The sequence below is a fragment of the Stegodyphus dumicola genome, chromosome X2, assembly GCF_044657685.1.
Source record: "Stegodyphus dumicola isolate Sdum_Otavi_A_Nest chromosome X2, ASM4465768v1".
Classification (NCBI taxonomy): Eukaryota; Metazoa; Arthropoda; class Arachnida; order Araneae; family Eresidae; genus Stegodyphus; species Stegodyphus dumicola.
This window is the reverse complement of record NC_140781.1, coordinates 109,868,542-109,888,442: the sequence shown is the minus strand read 5'-3', so window position 1 is coordinate 109,888,442 and position 19,901 is coordinate 109,868,542. Positions and strand designations below refer to the sequence as shown.

Sequence of the window (19,901 nt, the reverse complement as noted above, 5' to 3'; positions counted from 1 at the left end):
AAGCGTAAGTGAAAAAAGGATGCTGCAATTCAAAGTAAGAAGGAAGGGACCAAAGTTTCAGTTCCGAGTTAAAAGAGTTTTGGTTTATAATTTGTTGATTGGTCAAGAGGTATCTGCATTAAGCGTTACGTAACATGGAAAGATCTCGAATTTGGAAGAACAAATGAATTTAAGGGGGAGCATAAAATCTAGAATCGTTAATTTTAAGGTCGCCAATTATTTTAAATCAGCCATTGTATTTTGTTGTATCTTACACATATATACATATTTGTAATAATAAAATTTCATAGTCAAGATTACACTTAAAACTATAACTGTATGTTCTTTTAATTTTTAATGGCGACGTTCTCTTATTTGAAAGTACGTGGAATTAAATCCACAGGCCCTTAGTCAAGTTATTTTTCCCACCTTTTCTACACGTACAGTTATAGAATGTTCTTAAAGTATTTAAAGCAAACTGGATTGGCTGAAGAAGCTGATGTCATTTCTTGGAAGCTCCGCCTTTCCAGAGGCTATAAAAGGACTCGCAAAAGGAATATCGGGGCTTTTTCTTAAATGTCACAATGCAGTAAACTACATACAAAAAGTTATTAGTAATTCTTTTTATTTACTCCAGATATCTGATTTTTGTAACTGCTATTTCTCCCGAATAATAATAAATGGATCCTGTTTTTTAAACTTATCGTCTGATTATTTAAGCTACGACTAAAGCTGATACATCACAAGGAGTCGGCAGGATTAAATAGTGTACTCAACAGCCAAGTGAGAACATATTTTAAGAAATTATTTTTTCTCAGTGTGTGAACTAAGTTGCTATGACAATGGTTTGTCTTAAATATATTGTGTTAAAGTAATTAAGAGTTTATTTAAATTTCAAGTCTTATTCTAATTAATAGTATTCTAAGTAAGATTTGATATTATCCTGAAATGTATAGTGATAATCATAAAATTTGAGAATACAAAATTTTTATTTAAGTCTATTATTCTATGAAGTGTTGATAATACTCTGAAGAGTTTTTGGTTTTAAAAAAAAAAATATTTTAACTATTGTAAAAATACTTTGAAAAAAGTGCACATTTTTTGTTCTCAAGAAAATTTTAAAGTTTCAGTTACAATGTCGACAAATCAGGAACCCGTTAATCTTGACGATTCACTGAACGTGAATCAAGATACAATAGATTTAAATATTATTCCATTTGAAGATTCTAAGGACAGTGACATAATTTCTTGGTTAGGTTATTTTAACAAAGTCTGCCAAAATAAGGACGAAAATTGGAAACTTCAAAATATTTCTCGTTACATTAAGGGAAAAGCACTCTGGCTGTATATTAAAAATTGCCATGAGCTAAAAACTTACTCAGAATTTGAAAAAATATTAAAAGAAAACTTTATCGATCTCACCTTAACTACTTTCGGCGACTTTGCTAATTTAAAATATAACGCCACAGAAGACATCACAAATTACTTTCGAAAGAAAATGGAAGTGGGTAAGCGGTTTAATTTGGATAAATCAATGATTTTAGAAGGTTTGACAGATGGTTTGCCAACGAACTTAAAGTCTTTGATGATTGTTCAAAGTCCCGCTGATCCGATAACTTGGCTAGAACAAGCCCACAAACTTCGACAAATTCATGAATTTAAAGATGAAAATTCACAAAATTATTCCTAACTTGGCTAGAACAAGCCCACAAACTTCGACAAATTCATGAATTTAAAGATGAAAATTCACAAAATTATAAGAGAGATAGGAATAATCAACAATTCAGACAAGCTAATTTCTGAAATAATAATCGTCAGTTTGTTGATAATCGACCCAATGCATCTAATTACAAACCTCATAGTTTTCAACAAATTGGAAATAAATCTAACAGCAATATCAAAAACTGAAAGAAAGTTGTAAGTCACCATACTAATAGTAATTTTGACGATATAGCCCTATCACCTTGTAGAATATGTACCAAAAAAGGGATACCAAATTGTTATCACTGGGCTCAAATATGCCCATTCCAAAATGAGAACAACGAAACTGAAACTAATTCTAATGTGGAAAACAAAAATTCAGGGTCTGATTCTTCAGCAATTTGACAACTAAGAATTAAGGGATTTTTATCCCATGGCAGATCAGTCGACTGTGTCGTGGACACTGGCACGACATTGTCTATCATCTCAGAAAAATCTGCAAGAAATTTACAGTTAAAAATTCAAAAGGTAAAAGGTATTAAAATTAGGCAAACCAAAGGAAATTTTTCTATTGATAAAATGTGTAGATTACAAATGAAAATTGGAAATATTATTAAACTAATTAACTTGTTAGTATTAGATACTAATTTAGATTATATTCTTTTAAGTTTAAATAAATGTAAATTATTTGAATTAAAAATTGATTGTAGTAATTTAGTGATAACTCAAAGAAATGAAAACATTTCAAATTCTGTGAATGTAAATAACAGAGTTTCTTTGCATGTACAACTTGATCAAGTACTTGAAGAAAACAGCAATGTAATGCCATCAGTTAAGACAAAACCTAGAAGTAATATCTCTGAGGTAATAAGTGTTGATGAAAATAATATATCTAATGAAAATAATGTGTCTAAAGGTATAACAGTTAATGAAGGTAATAGGTATAATATTATGAAGTTTAATGATGATAAGATGTCTAAGGTAAGAAGAGTTAATGTAAATAATGAAAGTAATGTAAAACTAAAAAGTCAACAAAGTGATGTGAAAAAACAAAGTAGTGAAATAACAACAGATTCAGATAGTATGGAGGAAGAAAACCCTGAATTAATGAAATTGTTAAATAAATTTAAGAATGTGTTTTCCAAAAATAAATATGATGTAGGTAAAATTAACATTGAACCACAACGAATTAACTTGACTTCTGATTTGCCTGTCACTTTAAGACCTTATCGAACTTCTCCTAAGGAAGAAGAAGAAATTAGACGACAAATTGATCAATTATTAGAAAATGGAATTATTAAAGAAAGTAGTAGTCCTTATGCATCCCCAGTAACTTTAGTATTAAAATGCGATGAGGGCAAAAAATCCAGAATGTGTATTGATTATCGCAAGTTGAATGCTTTAGCAAAGACTGATGCTTATTCCCTGCCCCGGATAGACTTTTTATTATACAAATTAAGTAATGCAAATGTTTTTTCTACAATAGATCTAAGATCAGGGTTTTGGCACATTCCTATTCAGCCTGATGACACCGAAAAATTGGCTTTTATTACAAATTTTGGACTGTATGAATGGCTAAGACTCCCTTTTGGCTTCAAAAATGCACCTGCTATCTTTAACAGAGTTATTAAACGCATTCTCACTAAAAATAAAATTCAATTTGCTTGTAGTTATTTTGATGACATAATTGTTTACTCTTCTTCCAAAGAACAACATCTAAAGCATTTGAGTGAATTATTTGAAATATTTATTCAAGAAGGTATTAAATTGAACCAGAGTAAATGTGTCTTTGCCAAAGATAAAATCAATTTTCTAGGTTATGAAATTAGAAAGGGTAAAGTTACCGCAGATAACCAAAATATTGAAAGTATTAAAAATTTGAAATATCCAAGTAATGTAAAAGAACTACAAAGAGTGTTAGGCAGTGTAATTGTTTATCATAGATTCATACCTAATTATGCTAAATTAAGATCTCCTCTAAATAAATTATTGAAAAAAGATGTACCATGGCATTGGGATGATCAATGTCAAACTGCTTTTGACGAACTGAAAAATATTCTTATTCCAAAACCAGTCTTACAATTGTATGATCCAAATAAACCTTGTCATGTTTTTGTTGATGCATCACAGATTGCTGTGGGAGCTGTTTTGAAGCAGCCAGACGAAAGTAATGTATTACACCCAGTTTCCTACCATTCTAGAGCTTTAAAAGATTACGAAAAAAATTACGCAATTACAGAACTTGAATGTTTAGCTATTGTTGATGCATTAGATAAATTTTATTACTATATTCACGGTCAAAAATTTACAATCCATACCGATCATGCAGCCCTTGTTTGGCTTAAAAATGTTAAGAATTTAAGAGGCAGATTATTCCGTTGGTTACGCCGACTCAGTATGTTGAAGTTAAGTATCAAAAAGGCTCTACAAACGTTGAAGCTGATATGCTTTCTAGATAACCTGTTTCTCACCAACTCCAACATTCTGTGTATTTACTTAATTGTGATGAAATTACACAACAGCAAAAAAGTGACAATGTGTGTGATAAAAAATATGTAGAACTAAATGATTTGATGGTAATTAAGAAGAAAAAAGGTTATAAAATTGTGGTACCAAAATCGTTAAGATTAAAACTACTAACTGAAACTCATGAAAAATTCGGACACCCAGGTATTCATGCTATGTTAAATTTAATCACTCCATAATATTATTGGCCCTACATTAGTAAAGATATTGGAAATTTCGTGAAACATTGCCATGTTTGTCAAATTAATAAAAAGAAAAAACCAAAAAATTTGGACTTATGCAAGAAGCACCCCCAACTGATAAACCTTTTGAATGTCTTTCTATTGATACAGTCGGCAGTTTCAATTATTATAATTCTACAAAAAATATTTACATCTTGTGATCGATCATGCCACAAGATATATCTGGGCTTTTCCATCTAAAAGTGCAACTACAGAAACTTATGCTAATATTTTGAAACAAATTTTCCAAATTCAAGTCCCCAAAAAAATCCTTAGTGACCGCAATGCCGCATTCACCAGCAATAGATTCAGAAAATTTCTTAGAAATTATAATGTAAAATAACTTCTAACTACTGCCCATCACCCCCAGACAAATGGTAAAGTAGAGCGTGTGAACCAAACCCTAGTAACCCGTTTAAGATGTAAAGTAAATTCTACGTCATCGAAAATTCCATGGATGAAAATTTTGGATTAAGTTATTAGTGAATATAATAATTCTCCTCATTCGGTAACTAAATTCACCCCTGCATATCTTTTACTCGGAAAACTTCCTTTCGATTCTCCCCTAGATCAAAATACTTACCCTCCGGTTGACATAGCGAGAAAATTAGCTAAAGAGAGAACTATTGAATATCATCAAAGGAATAAAAGTCATTATGACACAAAATTTGGAGATGTAGAATTTCAACCTGGTGATCTAGTTTTATTTGATGAATTTGAATTTCCGAATACACATAAATTGACAGCTCCCTATTCTGGACCATACCAAATTGTCAAAAAATTATCTGAGGTTAATTATGAAATTGATAAAAAGAATTACCATACAAAGAAACCTACTGATATTGTCCATGTTTCCAGACTACGACACTACCAAGACCCAGAAAATTTTAAACTACATCACCAATAGGTAGACACACCTTTTGGTAAATGCTCAACTGGGGTTGCTACTAAAGGTAATTAGAGCACCTCTAATTATTTAATGTCTAATTTTCTGTGTTGTAAATTTTTGGTGTGTAGTTTTGCATATTTGCATTTATTTTGTATTTATGTGTCAATTTTTTTTTGACAACGACATTAATGGTAATTATAAAATACTATTGAAGTTGAAAGTTGTGTTGAACGATAATGCAGTATATGACATAATTGTCATTGTCGATAGTAAAAGGTAAAATACGAGTAAAATTATTGTGTAAAATGATTATTATCAAAATAAGTGTTTTATATGAATAAGTAGTCAAAATGAAATACTGTAAACAAACTAAAAGTCAAAAGGAAATGTTAAGAAATTAGTCAAGTATTGCAATTGTCAATGATATGAAGAAAAAAATAGAGGAATACCTCACCTCAAATAGAAATTTTTAGTATTAAAGCCACGGCGAACTGGAAATGAAAGATTTGTAAAATAAGAACTGCTCTAATGTTTTGCAGCAATCTCTAAAGACCTGGATCCAGAACTGAAACTGTTCTCAAGAAATGTTTTCCCAATACTGCATGCATAATGTTATTTTTCCTTATTTTCTATAAATGTCAATATATTAAGATATATTATTTACAATTTATATATTGATATTATTATTGACTTAGTTATAGTGAGAGCGTCTATTTAAGATTAATATTATTGTAACTCGAATTCTGGATGCGAGTTCTTCAAACAAATTAAGCAATTATTTGAAATATTTTTTCTATCGGGAATGTCTTGTGGTCGAGGCGCCCGGTTTCAAGCCTTTTCAGATGGGGGAAATATTTGTAATATTAAAATTCCATAGTCAAGATTACACTTAAAACTATAACTGTATGTTCTTTTAATTTTTAATGGCAACGTTCTCTTATTTGAAAGTACGTGGAATTAAATCCACAGCCCCGTAGTCAAGTTATTTTTCCCGCCTTTTCTACACGTACAGTTATAGAATGTTCTTAAAGTATTTAAAGCAAACTGGATTGGCTGAAGAAGCTGATGTCATTTCTTGGAAGCTCCGCCTTTCCAGAGGTTATAAAAGGACTCGCAAAAGGAATATCGGGGCTTTTTCTTAAATGTCACGATGCAGTAAACTACATACAAAAAGTTATTAGCAATTCTTTTTATTTACTCCGGATACCTGATTTTTGTAACTGTCATTTCTCCTGAATAATAATAAATGGATCCTGTTTTTTAAACTTATCGTCTGATTATTTAAGCTACCACTAAAGCTGATACATCACATATATATATATTAACTTTCATCACATAAATTTAGTTGAATAGGTATGAAGCACTGCAGTCTTTTCAGTTAGGGATGCTTTGTGTAAGAATTCTAAACTAAAACCACTGCTCACGTTCCCAGAATTCGAAGGGGAAAACAGGAAATCCTAAGCCAGTCCATTCCATCATAAGACACTAAAACCAAAACAAAATTGCCAGCAATTCCATACCTATAGCTACCTGCAGACTAGTAAGCCTTAATGCACAAAACCAGCATTTTCCACATAATTTCTGATATTGAAGAATTAATATTTACAAAGTCCAACAGATATTGGATACTGATTTCAAATCTCAGCTACAAATCAACATTCCTTGAACTCAAAAACTCAAATAATGTACACAGTATTAACACAACACTCTTCTTATTCTTTGTAATATAAATAATTACAACATTTATATTATAAAACATCTAACTATGAATATATGAAGATAATTTTCATTAATTTCAAAAAATCAGAATAAGCTCTTCAGTTGCCAGACTCAATTACAAAGTTACAAACGTGAAGTTATACTAACAACAATATGCGTGCACAAATTTAAAACTCAGTTTTCTAAATCCTCCCACCTTGAGTTGGGAGACTTCACAGCTCAACAATTAACAATCGTGTTATAAATCAAGTCTTTCTGGTACTTTGATACCTCCTCCAGATCGAGTTGTTACAGTTCATGAAATGGGTTCTGCAGGGTCTGCTACCTGTGCCTCGGATACTTCAGAATGAGACACTTGCTTTCTTTGCATTTTAGCTTGAACATCCTTAGCCATTTCAAAAGTAATCTCTAACTGAAACAACCGTTGTATCGTTCTCATTATCTCTCCATGAGCTGTTCGAAGTTTTGCGAGTCTGGTGATACTTTCTTTTCCATATAAAATCCAGAAACGTTCCCTCAGAAGATTAAGTAATATTTGAGCCACCACATGTCCATGTCTTTTATGAAAAGAAAATATTAGGACTTTTAAAACCTGGTGTTGAGAAGGGAGAATCACAGGTCTTGTAAAAGAATGGCTGTGCTTTCGACAGACAATTTTTTGCTCTTAATCTGATTAGATAATCTTTATAAACTTTTAGTGTTCTCAATGTTTTTACCTTTCTCGTCTAAGAATGCATCTCTTTGAATGATCTTTATTACTCTTTTCTCAGCTTCTAAAAATTCCTCTGCATCCAGAACTTCTTGTTTTCTCAATTCTTTCAATGTTTTACAATTTTCCAAAAATCTCAAAATTTAGCCAATCATGCATTACAATTTTTTCATACTGTGGAAAGTAACGATAGTGCCAATCAGTAGCAACATTGTGTATCTTAGTAGTCAAGCAGCTAGTTGAAGATGAAACAAGAATTTTCTTATGTTCCTTAAGAACTTTATCTTCATTCACAACAAATTCTGAAGCCGGCCATTTGTCAGTAGATAAATATAACCAATCAGGGCCCTCCCACCATTTTGTCTGTATCATTTTCTTCGCAAAACATGCTCTGCTTGGAAGATTGGCAGGGTTTAATGTTCCTGGCACATGTCTCCATTGCTGCTTGGAAGTCAGAGTCCTGATTTCAGATACAGTACAAAGTCTTTAATCCGGACTCGTTGGGAATTAGGCGATTCTGGATTAGGGGTTTTTCCGGATTATAGATGATCAATTTAAATCTGGTAAGATGGCATGCAGAAATTATAAAATTAAAAATATGAAACAGTAATTTATGAAATAAAGAGCAATTATGATCTAAAGGGTATCAAAATTTACAAAAAAAAGCTTAATATTTATTTGTTTACTTTATTAAACATTTATTTCAATGTAAGTTGTTTCAGTTGCTTAGTTGTTTTGTGCTAATACTTTCCTTTTAATTCTATAAACAGACATAATTTCTTGTTCAGTTCCACTGTTCAAGTTCTGTAATTTCTGTGACGAGAATACCGACTAACTTGTGAATCGAAATTTTTTCATTTTCAATAAACCCTCTGTCACTTTCTTTACTATCGGAAGCGGTACATCGAAACATGCTTTCGCTTTGTAGATCTTTTGGCAGCTCTACAATCGGAAACTCTTTTTGACATAATTGAAAGTTCAAGCTTACTTTTTATAAAATTGCTCTAACAGACTGCAAAAAATAATAAGCCAGATCCAATTAGAAGATTAAGGAACAACGCAATCTGCAACATTAACTGAAATAGATAATTAGATAATTTTAGCCTAGCTTATACCGTCCGTTATACATTAAATACGCATGCGTTATGTGCATGCGTAACGTTTGTAGCTTTGAGGTCCGGATTATAGATCATTCCGGATTATGGACATCGGGATTAAAGACATTGTACTGTATTTGATTTTGAACGAATGTTTTCCATGCTGCTTCTCTTTTAATCTTCTCTTTAATTTAATGCTTCTCTTTTAATTTTTTTTTTAAATACAGTAGTGGAGTCCATGTAAAAGTAAACTTCTTCACATAGAATCTCGCACAAAATTGTAGAGGCAAGCGAGATGTAATTGTGTCTGCTAGTAACTCTAGTCTAGCGATAGTTTTTTTTTTTTTTTTTTTTTTTTTGACGGGGAGGGGGGACTCTGGATTTAGCACTTAACAGCTGTACCTTAACACATTCACTAGTTTCAACTCGAACAAAGGCTACTGTCGCATAGGCATACATGCTTGCGTCACAGAAGAAATGTAAAGAATATTTTTCATTGTCATCACCGACTTTCAAATAGTGAGAAATGCACACCTTTTCTAAATAAAAAATATTTCTAATCCACTACTGAAATTCTGCTGTCAGAGTCAATCTCTTCCTCTCAATTCAACTTCCTCTCCCAAACTCTCTACAATAATAGTTTCGGTAATAATGCAACAGGGCAAGTCACACCAATGGGATTGAAGATTCGATGAGCAGCAGAAAGTATAATTTTCTTTGTAACTTTTTCTACACAAAGCTCTCTCAAATTGATACCTAACGTATCCGCATCTTTATCCCACTGCATGCCCAACACATTTCTAACGAGAATGATTTCATCGGTGAAATTTGTACATTCCCAGTCTCAAGTCAAACTTTTGTTCAGCCATAACATTGGTTGCAACTTTAATGAAAAGCTTTAATTCTTGTTCATTCAGCACACTTGTTACACAGTTATCCATATAGAAATGTTTCATCTATAATTTTAACACATTCTCTGGATATCCTCTATCTTTATGGTCTAAAACACTGTAGATGCTGTAGAATCACAATTCCAAGCAAGAAAGGGCTATACGACACACCAAACTCTACACAGCGATGTCAAAAGTGCTTCAGTTGGCCATTTTCTGCAATCCACAAAACCGCAAATAGCCTTTATCTGAAGGTGAAATACAAATTTCTAGAAAAGTTTTGCAAATGTCGGCTATACCACCAATTTTTTCCAACCGGAAACAATACAAAATATTTGATATCAGCTCAATCAAATTCACTCCAAGCTTTAAACAATCATTGACACTCGGCGTATCTTTCCATTTTGCCGAAGCATAAAAAAACCCAGTCAGATTTTGGTTATGCTATTCTTTAAAATAGGGAGGTGAGGTACATAATGTGCATAGAGTCACAATTCACCTTTGGTCACTTCTATAATATTTTACTTAAATCACTCTTCAAACACCTTTCCATATGATTCAATCCTTCTGTTTTAAGACTCTTTACACCTCTGTGCACTCTGTTCTTAAAGTTAGTTTCAGGAGATGATCCGAAGTGGGAGATAATTCTGATGTGGAGTTACTGGGAGATGACCTTCAATCCAAGGTAAGTTCACTAAAAACCTTTTATTTTCTATCTTAACTGTGTCCAAGAAATATTGTTTCGCTGCTTCTTGTAATTCAATCGCTGTTTTCTTTAGATGGATTGATACTCAGAGTCTATAGTCCACAATTCTGAAATGCAATTATTAGTTGTGAGCATTGGAGCAATTAATAAACCTGAACTCTCATTATCTGTGCAACCAATGACAGTCCAACCCAACTTTGTTGCAATTGCAGCAAGTCCACTCTTTAGTTGCAGATAGTTTCCAGTGATTAACTTTCCAGCAATATCTGCTCCCATGAGAACTTCAATTGCACCATCTAAATCTTCTGTTAGATTAATGCCAGTGACCAAGTTCTTTAAAGTATGGCCCTTGCTTATTAGCTAATATTGTGTCACAAATCACTGCCTATCCAAGTCCTTCAAAATGGCAACTATAGTCCTCTGTTAAGCTTCCCAAGTATATTAAGAACACATCATGGTGGTAGGCTGACGTATTGGAGCCACTGAACAAGGCATGCTGTAGATACTCTTTTCGTTTGGAACCGTATTTCAATTCTTCTGCCGCTGTTTTGAGAATATATGATCTCTGAAAGCCAGAATCTATTACTTCTGGAGCTTTGTATTTAATATTCCCCCCCTTACTAATACTGTTAAGGTCTGCAAAAAAAAAATTAGAAGATTTAGACAAGTTGGCAAAGGCTTCATCATGCTTTATCACTAGTTCGCACAGTTCGTTGTTTTTGTTAACGGTGGCAGAATTATGTTCTTGTGACAAAGTTCTGCACAAAAATAAATGGTGTTTTTTTCCACACAGTTGGCAATTCATTTTCGAACAGCATGTTTTCACTCATGTCCATCTTTTAAACACATAAAACAACGGGCTTTTCCAACAGCACTTTGTTTTTCTTGTAATGTTAATTGAGGAGCTCTTTTATAGTTCGATGATTTATACTCCTCAGAACAAAATATGCAGAGTTTCTTATTATTTAGATTCTTTGCCAAAAGTTCTGTTGCTGATGATACTCTGGGTTCAATTTTCCTTTCAATAATCTCTTGAAGGTTATTAAAATAGTTTGTCTTTTTAAACTGGTCAAAACTTTGAGTGGCAATCAAAATTCTCTCTTCATCCTCCACTTCATCTTGCAGAAAACCAAGAAGGTGATCTAGATCATTAGTATGCGTTATCTTAATCAAAGAGGGCATTTCTTCGAAAGATTCTTCCTTCGCTTGTCGATGGGCAGTTCTAAACTGTTCCCATGCTTTTAAAATTTCATCAGGAAGAGCCGACTCAACAAGAGGGTAAAGCATAGCAGCATATTTGTCTTTGGTAACTCCCAAAGTCTCTAAAGCTCTTAGTTTCGTTTCTATCAATCATACAATTTTCGAAGTGAAGCCTTTCATGACTTGCATTTTAGCAACACAATGGATAACAGATCTCGACGTAAACTTTGATGAGTAACTCTTCTTTGCCATAGCATAACTGCAACTGTTAAACTGCCTTATCATAGTTTTTACCGCCAGGAGGAATACTTTTAATAAACTCATCAGCAGATGAACCCTTTTAAATAGCTTGAGCTATATATGCATATTTGTCATGATTATCAAGGTTTGATTCTTTATGGATTTTCTGAAATTGCCCCCATAAGCAAATCCAATTCTTGATATTCCTATCAAAATTGAGTGAATTAATTTTAGGGTAATGTATGAAATTATTAGGTACAGTACTTAGAATTACAGGAACAGTAGATGCAGCAGATTATTGACTTTTTCATTAATGAAATCCTTTAATTTATTCTCTAAAACTCTCCACTTGTCAATATAGCTCTCTGATACATCGATTCCTTCTTTGATATCTTCCTCCTTCTCTTGGGACATAAATGAAAGATCTCTAAATTCATATTAGCATGCCACCGTTAATTTCACTTTCTCTTCAATAACTTTAAATTTTGAAATTTTATCTTGCACAGATAACTAGGCTTAATTTTTATGAAAGTCATCGTAAGCAGTCATAAATATAGTCTTCTGTACTGTTTTCGAGAAAGTTTTAATTTCTCCATCATGAAAATATAATTACCTTAATAATTGTAACTCATTCAAATAACAGTAAATGTCCTGTCACAGATGCCAGATGATGATTTCAAAACTCAGCTATAAATTGATATTCCTAGAACTCAAAAACTCAAATAATGTACAAAGTATTGACATAACACTCATTTTATTCTTTGTAACATTAATAATTACAGTATTTATATTATAAAACATCTAACTACATATATATGAAGACAATTTTTATAAAATTCAAAACATTAGAATACCCTTTTCAATTCCTAGACTCGGAATTACAAACTTTAAACACCTGAAGTTATACTGACAACAATACACATGCATAAATTTAACACTCAGTTTTCTACAACGGTACTCTCACCATGATCGGATTTTATGACTCGTAATAAACATCTTCACATGTGCAAGCAATTTATGGAAATTGCACATTATCCCATTGACAGAGAAACTGTCATCAAACAGCACAATTTTAGCATCTATTATCTCAAAGATCTGTGCTCTCATTTGAGGTAATCCTGATTGATTCTTAATATGAAACCTTGTATTTTTATGAAGAAGGATATAACTGAGCTGTTTTTGTTATATTTTTCCTTGCATTTTGAAAATGTTAATAAAATTTGGAAACAATTCCACAGTACAGCAAGGAGTGGATTATTTTCAAGGTTATGATAATCTAATATTAAAAAAAAATATTTATTAATGAACATGATATGGTCACTGAATATGCCAATGAAACAGTAATAAATTGAAAGAATTATCTGAGGGAAGTCTACACTTATAGCATTCTAAACAGAGCTTCCAGTAAAATCAGATGATTTATGGCAGAACTCCTTTCACTGAGTGGCAACATTCTCGCCATATATAGGATAAAAAAATTAACTTTTTTGCTGAGACTTGCTACATACTTCCTGCCTTTTTTGTCTGTTTACTGCCGATGCCTGGCGTCGGCTTGTGCATGTTGATGTTTAAATGTTAAGCATCTAGCGAGATGCAATTTCCTATTTTAAATGTTAAATTTTGGTTTTTAACTATTAGCTGAAGTTCTGTGATTTTTAGGCCTTTCCAGTGGCCTTCTAATGGAGTCTAATGGTGATAAAACAATGCCATATTTAGTGACCTATAATAAAAACTACACTGGTGCACGTTGATGTTATACCTGCCATGAAAATTGGTTATAATACCACCCATGATTTTGAATGGATGATGTCTCTCCAGTTATAAAATTGTGTGGTCCAGAATGTATTCGAATGAAGTAAGCTACAGTTCTACATGTTGGTGGAGGAGTTTTTGAACAACCTGATGGATTCTGCGATTTCACTGCAGCATTGCGTCAGTACGAATCATTCTCAAGACTTGCTGAACATTTTTCATAAATTTGTGTGTCAGTGGTGAAACAGGAATATCTTTTTAAATTATTGGTTTTTTGAATGCAGGTAGGATAAAATTATTTTTTCGTATGATTGTTTTTTTGAATTTTAGAATAAATGTTTTTCAAATTTTATTGGATTTTTGAATGGTTTTTAGATTTTCTTTAAAGTGTATTTATCATACATTCTTGGCATTCACAGGAGTCAGTTTTTCCTAATTCATAATATGTACAGTATATGTTTACAAGGTGAATATTTTACATTTTGTTAATATTCATATATTTTCCCCCTCTCGTATATATCCCTAACAGTTATAAATTCTTGATAGATCGTCTATCCTTTTATATCATGCTTTAAATATTTTTTGTGTTGGCAATTAGAATCATATATCTTTACTGAATTCACTAGTCATTTCCTGTAATAAAAATCCTACTGTTGATTTTCCAACTGAAAATATAGCAGCTATGTAGATATCACATGCTTCAGAAAATTGCCTCCTTTTTGGGAAACAGGCTCTGCATTATATTTTGTTAGATAGAAATTACAGTTTCTCCTTTCCAATATAACTTCAGATTTAACAAAATTTAACCATGTTGTTGCCGTGGATTCTGATATCCTTAATTCTGTTAGAGAAATCATTTTAAATCCTCCCACTACTGGAAACTATATTCTACAACAAAGATTGATTGCAATACATTCTGAAAAGTGAAGTGTCAAAAATTCATACTCTGTTGCAAGGTCTTGAGCTTGGCGACCAACACCCTTTCTCAGTTGTTGACTCATGTGCATGCTTTAGCAGGTGATACTGTATGCAAACCCTCATTAAGATCGTTATGGCTTGCGAGGCTCCTCAATAATTACAGTCTATTTTGGCTACTCTCAAGTGAAGATGATTTGAGTAAATTGGCTACAGTCGCTGGTAAGATTACTGAGCTTGCATCTCACTCTTATGTAAATATGGTTATCGCGACCCCTGAGCCAAGTGAATCTGCTGAAAAGTTTGCAGGCTCAGAGAAAAATTATTAGAAAATACCTTCATATGTTCATCAGTCGAAAAAAAAATTTTTTTTCTTATTACTTTCCAGCTGTGAAAAAAAAACTGTATAGGTTTTTTATAGGTGTATTCCTGAACAAAGAGATTATTCTAGGGCATAAATTCACAACTGAGCTTCTTTATTTTCTCACAAGTACATTTAACAGTTAATAAAATCTGTATCTTCAAAATTTTCAATAAGATTTATGTCACACTGTAAATTAGTTAAATTGATTTAAAGATTTTTCCAATGTGTTATTCAAGTTAAATAATTAAAGGCTTCTTAACACTTTAATGTTTATTAGTGGTAACAAAAATTATGTAAACTCAGCCTTAGAATAATTAAAATCTTGGACTCTTTCTAAGGTATAGTAAAAAGTCCGAAATCTAGACTTGTCGGGACTTCGGCGATTCTGGATTTGGGATTTTTCCGGATATTAGATTATCAGTTTAAATCTAGTAAGATGGCATGTACAAATTAAAAATATGAAATTGTGATTTATGAAATAATGAAGTATTCATGATTTAAAGGGTATCAAAATTTACAAAAAAAAGCTTAATATTTATTTATTTATTTACCTTATTAAACTCTTTCAATGTAAGTTGTTTAAGTTGCTTCGTTTTTTTTTTTTTTTTTTTTTTTTTTTTTTTTTTTTTTTTTTTTTTTTTTGTGCTAATATTTTCTCTTTAATTCTGTAGACAGACATAATCTCTTGTTTAGTAACATTGTTGAAGTCTTGTAACTGCTGTTCCGAGAATTCGAACTAACTTGTCAATCGAAATTTTCTCGTTTTCAGTAACTTCTCTGTCACTTCGCTATCGGTAGTTGTATTTTCTGGATCTAGAACCATACGACAGACTTCGCCATTCATTAATTGATTGATGATTGAGAAGCATTGTCTTCACAATGAAAAACTTCTTTTAAATCATCTTCATTTATTACTGCTTCTCCACATTTCTTTACAAAATCCGTTAATAGGAAAATTTCACCTTTGTTTTGCGATATCCGAAAACCTTTAAAATTAGCGGCTATCATCATCAAATTTATATCCTTCACTATACATATTTGACTATGCATCACGAGCTTGGCGACTAACAAGTTACTCCGTTAAATTTTATCTTGCTTCTATCGCACACTGAGACAATTACGCCTGAATTGTTTAGTTATTTATTACAATTATGTCTATCTCTTGAACATGCTTATCAGAGTTATCAGAGTTCTGAATAAATAAATTCCCACATATACTTAAGCTTTATTGAGGGCTGGCACTAGATATCTTACCGCCTGATGCAGTCTCTGTGGGTCCTAAATTCTGTGACTCCATGCGGCCATACGAGCCCTGGCGCTGGGTATATGTAAATAACAAATCAGTTATTCAAAATTCAAATAGCCTTAAATGTAATCTTTGGGTCTATGCGTATCATCAACAAAATCTATTTTTAGCATATGGAAAGAAATTTTTGGTAAATTTTCCCTCGTCAACATTTCTTAGTGCATTTAACTTAAATCTGTAATCATCGCCAACATAAAAAGTTACCATGCTCATTTATTACTAACATAAAAAAAAAAATTGTTTAGGCATCGCTACACGAGTCATTACTCAAGTTGTGGCAGTTTTCGGATAACCGGCTCTTGGCGACCTCGCTACGGCAGCCGGTGGGGGCGATTTCCGCCAAACCCGGCTACCGACCCCGACAACTTTCTGCTGACGTTTAGGTTATTGTAGAATCCGGAATATCGGGAGGGATTTAGGGAAAACTTCTGAGGGCTCATATTGAAGGTCACGTGACCATTTTTCTTCGCTTCTGCTGAGTGGTTAGAAGTTGAGAAGTTTGTCTCCTACTTGATCGGAGCGTAGGTAAATAAATAATAATGTTAAATGGGAATTAAAACCGATAATTATAAATAAATAATAATGTTAAATGCGAGTTAAAACCGATAATTATAAATAAATAATAATGTTAAATGTGAATTAAATATAATAAGAAAATTAATTATTATTTTTACGTTTTTCCCTTTTGCTTTTCATTTTTTACATATATTGGTCGTAATTGGAGTTTCAATAAAAAAAAATTTTAATTCCCTTGGCGCATTTCTGAAATCCAAGATGGCGGCCAAAAACTCGCCAAATTCAGCCAAGAGCCGGGTATCCGAAATGAGCCCAAGTTGTCATGTTTTGATAAATATGCGGTTATGAAAGGAAAATATAATAAATAATGATTTGCCAGGTTGGCGTCAGATCAACGATGTATCTATGTGGAATGCTTCGGTTTGAGATGTGTACCAAAAAGCAGATACGCAGCAACGAAGCCAAATTACTGATCGTACAAATTTATGCTAAAATATTTGTTTCTTCAATAACAAGGCATTTTATTTAGTGCTGAAATGAAATTAAGAATCAGTACTCTCCAAATGTTTTATTATGCATGGAGGGGGAATTAAAATTGCATGCGTAAAGCCTAGGAGAAAAACGTCGGTGGTTTTGAGGTCCGGATTTTAGATCATTTAGGATAATGGAGGTCTGGATTTCGGACTTTGTACTGTATTTGGATCAAATTAATATTTGAAATGACTTCACAGGCCATATAAAATGTTTTGGGGACACTAGTTTGAGACCACTAACATATAGTACCAATACCTATACTATCAATACATGTATGTGTGTGTGTCTGTGTGCATAACAGAGAGACACACAAATTTTGTTCACATTTCTACCATAATAAAATCACTTAGGATTGAGCATATGCATTTCAGTTAACTTTGTGTAAATATGTACAGAGTGTATGTGTCTGATTTATATGTATACACACACATACATACCCATATATGTATATAAAACAAAGATCTCTTAGAAATCTGAGTATCAACGATTTTTTTCGTACCTCTAAGAGAAACAAAATTCTGAAAAAAAATTATAAAAATACCAGATAATGCATTGAAGCAAATATTTTACTCTTTCTTACAAAACACAAAACTTTTTACATTTTTACGATACACTAATTTGAATTCTAGCACTGAATTCTAATTTTCTAATATACAATGTTTAACTAATATGAGTTTAGTAGAATATATCAATAACATGATAGCAGAAATTCTAAGGTACCTAATCCACATTAATGAAATACACATTACAAAGGACTAAATGTTTCATTAATAAGCAAAACAGTGTTTCTAACTTAAATAATAAGAAACATACAAAAAACAGAAAAACAAATGCATATTAATAAACACTTATTGCTCAGATAAATGTTCTGAATTTCGCACAAGGCATGTGAAATAAAATACGTGTATTTCTGCAAGCATTCTGTATATGTTACCTATTATATCGCAATTTCGTGTATTAAAAGCAGTCAGTTATTCTTATATACGGTAACGATAGGGCTACAGTATAATTACGAAATTAACGTCCCCACAAATCATCAAACTGAAAACAATATTCACTTTTAGAAGAGCGCGAACTTCGCATAAGTTTGAAAACCGTCCGATAATTATGGAGTATGTTACTGGATTTTTCTAGTCTGACATTTTCCAAGCAAGTAAGAAATGAACATCACTGAATTATTCGATTCGTAATTCAAAAATTAAACAAACCTGAATATCTCGTAATCCTCAAACGTTTCGTAGTAAATTGCTACGAATTCAAAGTATAAAATCTCTAATTCACTCGCAGACGAAGTACCATACATGTAAAACCTATTCTAACAATTTTTGTGGCTCGACAACAAGCATAGTGACAAGTGAAATATTTGCTTTCTATGAATTCTCTGGAATGAAAACTCTTGAACATACAGCAACCTTATTTTTTATCATAATTAAAATGAATATAAGCAGTAGCTTTGAGAATGCAAAATGTTTTAAGAAATCTAACATGCGTTGACAACAGTGTTCCTAAAAAAGATAAAATTACTAGTTTTTGTTTCCATCGTAGGCTAAACATACGAGCCGTTTTAAACGGAATAATAAAATTCTGTTCTCATTCCCCGCCATCCAGTCGTTTTATTAAAAAACACCACCATATACCTTTTTCAACAAAAGGTATTAATATGGTTTTACTAAAGAATCATAAATTATTGTTCATATTCTCTAATCATATATCAAGGCAAAATGAGACATACACCGCCGCTCAAGCTGCTTTCGGACGAGGGCAGTTAAGGCGGTTAGTTGACAAATGTCTGCCTATAATAACATATAGTGAATTTGAGTTTCAGAAAGCAGCGCCTCCTTTTCTTCTGTGTCACGTGAAGAACATCAGTAAAACAAAAAGACGAAAGTAAAAGTCAGTTGGTCGCCATCAGTCGACTCAGGCGAACATCAGGCACCCGCGCGGCAGCGCTATCCCGGGCTAACAATGTTGACGATTTTCGATCTGTAATGTGACCAAGCATAGAACAGGGAGAACATTAGGTTGAAAAACTCGTAGGGAAAATCAATCATAGAGTTTCCGAAGTAGACCACGTCGATCAGAAACAGTGTAGGAAGTGGAAAAAGTCCTCGATGAATGTTTCAGGGCTACACCAGTGGCGACGTTGAAATTAGGCTGGGAAATGCAAGTAAGATGAGGAGTACTTTAACTTAGGAAAAAAGAAAAATTAAGGAGTGCAAAAATACCCTGCAGTCTTAACCAAAGCAAGAGATGGTACCAAAAGTTAAATAGTTACATATAATAAACAGTTACATTTAAATACAGAAATTACATATTTTTTAAACGAGTAGAGTAGACTTTAAGGTACCCCTTGTATTATGGCGAAGTTGTTGTTTGTTTTATCGCCAAGTTGTTGTTTCATTTATGGTAACTTGAGTAGTTCAATGTTATGGAAACCCTATTGTGACGTAATCGGGTGCATGATTCTGGGAAATTTTGAATCATGGGATGTGTTGCAAGCGTTTTTGTGGTGTGTGTTGGTTTGATTCTTTAGACGGTAGAATGGCCGAGTGTAGTAAGATTAATTTGAAGTTTCTGTACGATTTGGAACGAAAGGAGAAAAGACCTTTAATTGACTGTTGTGTAAATGAAGGTTTA

General features: G+C 32.5%; 1 protein-coding gene across 1 annotated transcript in view; it reads right to left on the bottom strand.

The window, feature by feature from the left end:
- ICA69 (islet cell autoantigen 1-like protein) overlaps positions 1-19,181 on the bottom strand; it is a 135,035-nt gene extending 115,854 nt beyond the window's left edge. Inside the window, exon 1 of the mRNA XM_035363685.2 lies at positions 18,473-19,181. The gene's annotated coding sequence lies outside the window, so the exon portion shown is untranslated. The remainder of the gene's footprint in view (positions 1-18,472) is intronic.
- Between the last annotated feature and the right edge of the window lie 720 nt (positions 19,182-19,901).